General features: G+C 45.2%; 1 long non-coding RNA gene across 1 annotated transcript in view; it reads right to left on the minus strand.

Annotated features, from left to right (window-relative positions):
* The window catches only part of LOC134479597 (uncharacterized), a 102,376-nt gene extending 96,142 nt beyond the window's left edge, over positions 1-6,234 (minus strand). Inside the window, exons 1-2 of the long non-coding RNA XR_015626127.1 lie at positions 6,093-6,234; positions 5,746-5,997 (exon numbers count right to left, since the gene is read on the minus strand). This is a non-coding gene — a long non-coding RNA (uncharacterized LOC134479597). The remainder of the gene's footprint in view (positions 1-5,745; positions 5,998-6,092) is intronic.
* Positions 6,235-9,315: the final 3,081 nt, after the last annotated feature.

Here is a 9,315-nt window from a genome sequence, read left to right on the forward strand (position 1 = left end):
GTAGTTGAGCTCTACTTGTCAGGACTCCATAGAGAGAAATGTACCAAAAATCTTCTGGTGGTGTGCTGCTGCTTCTTGCCACTTACTCAGACTCAAGCCAATTGGCAGAGGAATGTCATCTGAGACAGACTCACCTACTGAGGCAAGACCCATGGTGAGGCAAGACCTGTGCAGGACACATGATGGTTTGGAGGGACTATAAATAGGATGCAATGAACTGTGACTGAGGCTTGGTTGGGCTTGCTTATAGAGCTAGCTACAATGCTTGTTAGTCCTGCGCCTTCGCTGATCTTTGCTTTCATGAGAGAGGCACAACGTAGAACTGCTCCTGACATTTCTGGTGATCCTGAGTCAGTGCTGATTCAGCTGAGACCTGGCTGTTCCTACTAGGTAATGCCGCCCCAGCACTACTGAACCGGACTGCTGATATATCTGTAAAGTGTTTGCTGGGATTTGAACTCAGGACCTCTGGAAGAGCAGTTGGTGCTCTTAACCACTGACCCATCTGTCCAGCCCGGGAGTGTATTTATTGCAATGGAGCTGTAGATTCATCTTGATCAAAATGGTAGGTTTCATGGCACACACATTGTACTACCCAAAAAGTGGTATCAGAAAGCTATACATAAAACTGGATCCTGGGGGTTGGGGATTTAGCTCAGTGGTAGAGCAATTGCCTAGGAAGCACAAGGCCCTGAGTTCCGTCCCCAGCTCCAAAAAAAAAAAAAGAAAAGAAAAGAAAAACTGGATCCTGATTATCTAATACAGTCATGTAAGTATTGTATTCTTTAGCATAGGAAATATGCTGGGGAACTGTTATGTGATACAGAAGACCTTATCCCTAAATGTAAAAGCATCCGGAATATATTGAATAATTTTGTGTGTATCTGTGTATGTGTGTGTGTGTGTGTGTGTGTGTGTGTGTGTGTGTGTGTGTGTATGTGTGTCGGTGCGTGGGGTGCAGGTCTGTGCACCCATGTGTGTCAGAAGTCAGTATTGGGTGTTCTACTTTATTACTCTTCGCCTTATTCTTTGAGGCAATGGTTCCCACCCAAGCTGGAACTCACTGGTTGGTTAGACTGTCTGACCAGCAAGTTTTGGGGATCAACCTGCCTTTGCCCACCCCAGTGCTGAGGCTACATATAAGCACCCCCATACCTACACTTTCATGTGGTGTCTGAGACTATAAACAGTGATCCTGATGCTTGTGCAACAAGCACTTTATCCATAAAATCATTTCTCCAGTCCCGTATTTCCTAATATTTTTCAAATTTTACACGAGTGTATATTTATTTTACAATCAGAAGAAAATAATGCTGCAAAATAAATAACTTTTTTTAGTTTTTTTTTTTTTCGGAGCTGGGGACCGAACCCAGGGCCTTGCCCTTGCTAGGCAAGCGCTCTACCACTGAGCTAAATCCCCAATCCCTTTTTTTAGTTTTTTAAGACATTTATTTCTATGGGTCCACTGTTGCTTTCTCTTCAGATACTCCAGAAGAGGGCACCAGATCACACTACAGATGGTTGTGAGCTACCATGTGTTTGCTGGGAATTGAACTCAGGACCTCTGTAAGAGCAATCAGTGCTCTTAACCACTGAGCCATCTCTCCAGCCCCTAAATAACACTTTCTCAATCTGTTCCTTTTCCAGTATAACTGTACTAGTCAGAGCTCACCAAAGAGAAAAAGGGTGGGAGAAAAGGCTTGTGAAATCACAGAGTCCAAGTTCCATGGTCTGCCATCTGCAAGCTCTATATCCAAGAAAACCTGTGGCATAGATCAGTCCACAGTTCAAGTCTCAGGGCCTGACATTGTCCAAAAGTCCTCTCACAGACACACTTGATGGCCATGTTTTACCATCTATCTGGATATATCCCTTCCCCCAATTGACAGCTAACATTACCTCACAGCTCTCATTGAGACCCACTTGGATTGTTGTCATAGTTTCCTGACTGATAGATAAGCCCTTCCCCTCTCCAGTGCCACCAAAGACAGAGCTCTTCTGAAGGATAAGACAGAGGAGACATGTCACGTGGTACCATTGACTCTTGGCTTTTCCTTCAACTCTGAGTCATCCCTGGTCCTCTGTGACTTTAGAAGAGCCAATGATTAGTGTCGAAGTGGGAAGGAATGAAGGCCATAGGAGAGACACCTGCCAAGCTGTCACTAGGGGGAAAGCCCCAGTGGGACTCTAATTAAAATTGGGGAAACCATATCATATTTGGAGGAGTAACTTGATGCAGAGGGTGGGGAGTAGGACATTTGTAACAAAGTGGTGTTTGTCTAACAAGCCTATAGGATTTTGTTGTACATTTACTCGGAGTAGACTAGGGTCAGTAACAATTCTAAGAAGTTCTATCGCCATCAATCTGTAACCCTGTTCTGCTTGCTTTAGCTTCCTCCTGGTCTGTCATCATTTCAGACATTGCTTTCTCTTGAGATTCTTCCTTGATTCCAAGTGTCAATCATCTGCCCCTCTTCTAGCCTCTCATGGCATTTCAAGCACACTTGCTCTAAAACCTAGGTGCACTCCCTTCCGTCGCTCTCCTTCCGTGCCCTGACACCAGTCGACAGCTCCCCCAGAGTGTGGCATGCCATTGTCCCTGAGTGCCGAGCCCTATGGCTGGCAAGTGGCAAGCACTGAGTAACTATTTCCAAACAAATAATTAAATAAATAAACAAATAGGAATTGGAACTACCAGTCAATCATCTGGAGATTGTGAGAGATTACAAAGGGTTAAGGGCTGTGTTGTCAAAGACATCCAGCAACCCCAGTGAATAAGCCATTAAAAGTCTTTTTAAATGGCAAGTCACAGCGAGACAGTCCATGACTCAATCACTAAATAAATTAATAAACTGTTGATCTAAAATCACGTCCAAGATAAAATGTGGAAACAAAGTAAAGCAGGAACATATGGTTATTTAATTCACTAGGATTAAAGGTATACCAGGCAACAATACCATCACAACACCCAAATCTAAGAAACATCAGGTTAGTACTCCCCAGTCCGTGTTAAATGATGGTTGTTACAAGAGCAGGTTCTAGAAGCATCTCATCCAGGCCCTAAAACAGCTCCTCCCTCCCCCCTTCCTCCTCCAACCCAAGAGCAGAAACCAGTCTGCTGTTGTGCTTTGCTTCTCGCAAAAAAAAATTTAATCTTAATTCACACAGCTTCCTGAAGGAAATGGGTTTTGAAAACCAAGCGGCAGTTGTCCAAATGCAGGGCGTTTCAGAAGAGTAAATGATTTGAGCACGAGGACAGAAATCTGAAACACAAGGACGGGTCCTAGAACAATGGGCGTGGGCTGCTCAGAGAAGGTGAAGGGAAGAAGCAGGCTATGAGGCTGGGAGGCAGGCAGGAAGTTCAAATGAGATAGAACGGCAGTGGGGGCCACACTAAGGAGCTGTTGTTGTCCCAAAGAGGAGGAAGGGAAAGTATAGACGGTTTTTAAACAGGAAAATGATGCATTTGAGTTAGCCCTGAGAAGCCTCTCTCCAATAGAGACAGGCTTGAAGGAAAGTAAACTGGAGCCAGGTCAGTGGCTGCCACAGTAGCTCTCAGCAGTGGCTCTCAGCCTTCCCGACGCTGTGACCCTATCATACAGTTCCTCATGTTGCAGGGACTCCCCCAAGCAAAAAAAATATTTTTTGTTACAACTTCATAACTGTAATTTTGAGACGGTTATGAATCATGACGTAAATATCTGTGTTTTCCCATGGTTCTAAGTGACTCCTGTGAATGGGTCATTCAACGACCCCAAGGGGTCAAGACCCACACATTGAGAACCACTGATTTAGACATCCATTATCCTACAGCACCTGTACCCTCAAAAACATCACAAAAGAAGTCTATCCCTACAAATTTAAAGAGTCAAGGAAAGTCGGCAGATGTGTCATGAAGATTCATATAGCCAGCTCCAGGCCTTTATATGATACGATAACATATTTTTTTGCAAAACAACAACATTCTGTATCAGTTTGGTCTAGTTTGGTCCAAGCCACCAACCCTTCTCCTGGCCTGTGAAACCAAGCCCCAAATAACCGATTCCTAGACATTTGCCTTTTTCTGCCTTGTGTCCCTTGTTGTGGTCTAACAGCTCTCAAAACTCCTGGCAATTATCACACACACCCTGACCAGACAGACAGTGCCCCAGTTCTTTGCTCCTCTTTGCAACAAAGCCTTTCCAAAGACTCTTCGTCTCTACCTGCCTCGAGTCCCTGTCCTTCTGTTCTATCTTGAATCATCTACGGTGCCCATAAAGAAGTTTCTGTCAAGATCCCCATTGGTGTGATGAGTACAATGGCTGACTCGTAGTTTTCATCGAGTGCACCACAACACCTGGGACACCTCCTGGGACAACTGTGTTTCTTCACTTGCCTTCCAAGATCCCTGCCTTTGGGTTCCTTTCCTTTGCTGGCTCCCTGTCGCCTGAGTAACCTATTAAATGCTCAGCGCCCACAGCTCAGTGCTTGAGCGTTCCCCTTTCCCTCTACCTGAGGTCTTCTCAGCTTTGACACTCTTGATACTTTGAACTAGACAATTCTTTCTTGTACCCAGTCCTACGCACTGTAGATCTCACAGTGGTACCTCTAGCCTCTCACCACCACAGGCCAGTTTGCCCCGCTGAAATGACCAGAAAGGTTTCTAGACATTGCCTAAGAGCCCAAGAGGCGTGCACTGCAAGTTAGGGACCAACGCTCACCATCTACAGGAAAGTCTCCCTTTGCTGTTTTAGGTTTTTGTGCTCTCTTCCGTCACCAGGTTCTAGACAGTGTCTATTGGCTGGTGGTTCCGCAATTCACATATCCAGAGCAGACTTCTCTCCAGAACTAAGCAGAATCTCCAGTTTCCCATTCAAACAGTTCGTCCAATATTTAATACGCACCCAAACCCACCTCTCATGACTCCACCCTTCTAGCTGCTCAGACTAGGGTTTCCCTGTCATCTCTGTCCGGTCTCCTGTTTTCACATTCTGCACCCTGCCAAGAAATCCTACTAACTCGACTTTCAAATCACGGGGAGAATGTCGCTGCTTCTCACCAGTTCCACGGCTTCCGCTTTGCCCAAGACCCCACAAGCTCAGGCTTTGGTCACTGCGTCAGCCTCCTACCTGGCCTCCCTTCTTCTGTATGATGTCCCCTCGTGTCAGTCCTTCGTGAAGCAGCCAGAGCGTGTCTTTCAAAGTATGTCAGATAACTCCAATTCTTGCTGAAAAGCCTTCACTGTCTGTTTTAGCTAGGTTTTGTTTACTTATTTGTTTGCTTGTTTGTTTTTATCCCTGTGCTGAATCCTCAATATAAAGAATGGTTGCTTGGGCTGATGGCTTTGGAGGCTCCAGCCATGGTGAGCCATTTCTACTGCTATGAGCAAGCTCTAGATAAAAGGGACATATGAGGCAGTGACGCACAGTGTCGCTTTGGAAGAGCATGGCGGAGCAGAGCTATTTAGCTAACAGTGGCATGAAGAAGAGGAAAAATGAGAGAAGGAGAGAAGGGAAGAGAGGGAAAGAGGGAGGGAGGGAGAAAAAGAGGCTGGAGACAGAATATGTTCCAAAGACATGACTCGAAGGATCTACCTTCTGCTACTGTGTCCCATTTCCACAGCATGCCACTTAATAACAAAACTATCTGTGGATTCATTCAGGGGCGAAGTTTTAGGATTAAATCGCATACCCAAAGCCCCATGTTGAAACACTGTTGCATTTGAGAACCACGCCTCCAGCAAGTGACCTTTGGGGAAATGCTTACCCAAACAATAGCTGTATCTTTGCGTTGTCCTCTGAGAAAGTTCAGCCTCCGTGCAGGTCCCAGTGTGAGCTGGCCCCTAATTATTTTCTGACTTTATTAACTGCTCTTCTTAGTTTCCCTCCATGGGGATAAAGCCGAAGGGAACAGGCTGGGAAGGCAGACCCAGAGTCCATGTTGAAATGGTCTTAGCCAGTGCAGACACTGCGTAGACAGCTAGTCTGTAATCTTGAACTCAGAATCTTGATCTGTAGGCTGGAAGCAGTTGTTTGAAGTTGTTGTCATAAAAACAGTATTTAAAACATGAGCCTAGCATAGGTCTCCAAAGGAGCAGATATTGATCAGCTTACCATGGGTTGAACTTCAGGATACACCGATATTAAATGAGTGGGAAGAAAAGGAGAAGCCACAGAAGTTGATTGGAAGCAGAAGTCGATGATCTAAGAAAGTGCCGTGCCTCGCCGGCTACGTGAAAACTTCTCCGGGAAATACAGAATCAATCGTTTGCATACCCAAATGAAGCACACTATACAAATATGTCTTCTGCGGCCTGCCTACTCACCTGCTTTTACCACATGCGGTCTTACAATAACAATTCTTTTCTCCTTAGAATACCGGCTCTCTTGTTTGTGGAAATAGGGTTCTAGTTTCATTAGATAAACGAGGGGGCCTGGGTAGGGTGTGGCAAGACCATATGGTGTGGAAATATTAAATAACAAGATGACTAATACCTGATATCTGCAAGTTGGAGCATTATCAGTGACTAATCTTGTCATCTACCGGAATGGGTGGCTAAGGACCAGTCTGAGGAGCAGAGATATTTCCTTAGCGTAAGCATCATCAGAGCAAAGAAGCATAATCACATGATGGCTAATAATCTAGTATTTTCCTTGTATTTGTTTATTTTTTTATTTACCCTTCCATTACCTTCTCTTATGCCTGTCCACTCCCTGTGGAGTCCCTCTGCCTCATCAAGCCTTACTCTTGGCGTTAATTATCCATTCAGGTTCCATGGGTTTCCCAACGCTTAGAACCAGGTGGCTTGGCTAACATAGCTAGTTCTTCCAGTGATACCAACCCATGCTGGTCCAGCCATCGTGGTATAGTAACGGATGGTTACTATAGGCAGTGACAAACGAACCAGAAGTGTCGCTCGGGTCACTTTGCTAAGAAAAGGTGTGACTTATAAACACTTACTCTCCCCACCAAACCACCACATAAAAGACTGAGACTACCTGGCCCTGTGATCGCACCCTCCTGGAGACTGTTACTGAAGAGGCCTCAAAGGCCAGGCTCCCTGTAAACAATTGAGCTCAACAAACTAAAGATCACACCAGGTGTGGTGGCTCACGGTTACAGTCACACACACACACACACACACACACACACACACACACACACACACACACACACCAGAGAGAGAGAGAGAGAGAGAGAGAGAGAGAGAGAGAGAGAGAGAGAAGGGGGATATAAATAAATATGAGACTTGAATGAAAAAGGGGAAGAAGGGAACAACAGGAAGAAGAAAAGGAGGGAGGGAGGGAAAAGGAGGCACCACAGACTTCAAGTGTGTATGGTGTGTGTACATTTGTGCTACCTGCTTCTGATGTCCTTTGCCCACACTATTGTTCTGCACACCCCCGTACAGATGCCCGAATGTACCGAATTTTACTACAACCATGGAACTAAGCTACCACTTGAGATTTGTAAAACATCCTAGATGAGTGGGATCCCAAACCCAGGCTGAGCGTTTCTTACTTCTTGATACAGAGTTGTATATTCTGTAAAAACGAGTCAGATCAGTCTGAAGTGCCTATGGAACAGACACTCTCAGGAAGAAGCCACACTTTGGCAAATAGATTGAGGTCAGAACAGGGAAAAGTCACACATCTGCTAATGCCACAACCTGGGAGAGTCATTAAAGGCGGAAAAAGCATGCAGAAGGAAGACTGATTGCCCCATCACCTTGCTCAGGGACGTGTATGACTGTTAAGTGCACTTTAGCCACCCATGCAAACAATGGCCTCCTTTTTTGTTTGGTTTCATTTCCCTTTGTGATATTTGCTGGGGTTGTTTTTGTTTGCTTATTTGATTTATTTTGGTTTTTTTTTTTAAAGCACAAGCTAGGCCAAACTTATATGTCACAGATGGGGGAAAGACTAGACATTTAAATCTACCTGTATTCAAATAAATTAGCATTGTTGGTATTTATAACAAGCCAATAAATCCCTGCTGGACAGAAGCTTCCAGATTGAGAGCCATCATTGTGCCTACATTTGGCGTGGTGAATTAGACTTCCCTTGGAATGCCATGTTTCTTCCTAGGAGATATATGGCAATAAAATACCAAGAGTCCTAGTTTTCCCTGACCATAGAAAGCTTAGCACAGGACCTTGGACCTCAAACTGCTCAATAAACCAGTATTGAATTACTCTAAATTGGAAATAATGAGAGGAGATTGTGGGCACCAGAAGGAAGGCTGATTAGAACAATACACAGACTGCCCTCTTTAACAAAACTGCCCCACATGGATCTCATCTGTGGGGATATTGGTGTCTACCAGGGGCACACTCATCTACTGATGAGGTTGTCAAATTGTTCCTCTCAGTAAAGGGGAGGCTGAACTTGTCGCCTCCCAGAGTTGTTGCAGCTCCAAGGTCTCTGAACATCAAGATATTCCACTGTGCTGCACTGCCACACAGACATCTTGTGGAGCTTCTGCCGACAGAGTTTTAAAAGAAAGTTATTTGAAACCATCCATCAAGACGTGAAAGTCTTTGCCTGGGAACTTTGTACCTGGGTACCTCTCTCCCAGTAACCAAGTTCACATATGTTTGCAAATGAACAAAATGGGCACGTGGACATAGGAGAAACAAAGGAACCATCCCTGTAACCTACAGGGCAGAGGGAAGCACCACACACTCAGCCCTCGCACTGAGGCGTATGACAATGCTCACGTGAAGCAACAGCGGCATCTAGTGGTCAGACTGATCAATCGCAAGGTCTCTAATGCCGGTAGTAGAGAATGGAAAAACTCGAAGGTTGTTTTCTCTCCTTTCAAATGGATGTAACCTGATGGGAAGTTGATTGGGATAATGAGTGCAACAGATAATCATTAACATGACCCGTCTAGAATTACTAAACACCTCATTCCAGAATGTAGGCTAACTCTACCCTTATTCCCCTGATATTGGATATTCAACCACGATTCCTTTCCAGAATGCAGATCCATTTGGGGGTTGCTATGTGTACTGTATATGAAAACTACCACATAACATCTGTGATGGCCAGTTGTTCATTTACTACACTGCATGAAACTTCAAAGCTCTCATGAGGAAGACACGCTCACTTCTAACCAAGAATGCAGGGGACGCTGGGATAGACAGGAGGGCTTGCAGGTTGGCCAGCCAGACTGGCTAGGTTTCGTGAGGGATTCTGTCTCAAAGGAATAAGGTGTAGAGTGATAGGATATCTGACGTCCTCCTTTGTGGGGCAAGTGGTCTGTGCCACCAGACAGAAGAACTGGTACGGCTCGGGAATCTCGGAATTGAGAGGCCAGCTCCCCGCCAATCTG

The sequence above is a fragment of the Rattus norvegicus genome, chromosome 7, assembly GCF_021556685.1.
Source record: "Rattus norvegicus strain SHRSP/BbbUtx chromosome 7, alternate assembly SHRSP_T2T, whole genome shotgun sequence".
Lineage (NCBI taxonomy): Eukaryota > Metazoa > Chordata > Mammalia > Rodentia > Muridae > Rattus > Rattus norvegicus.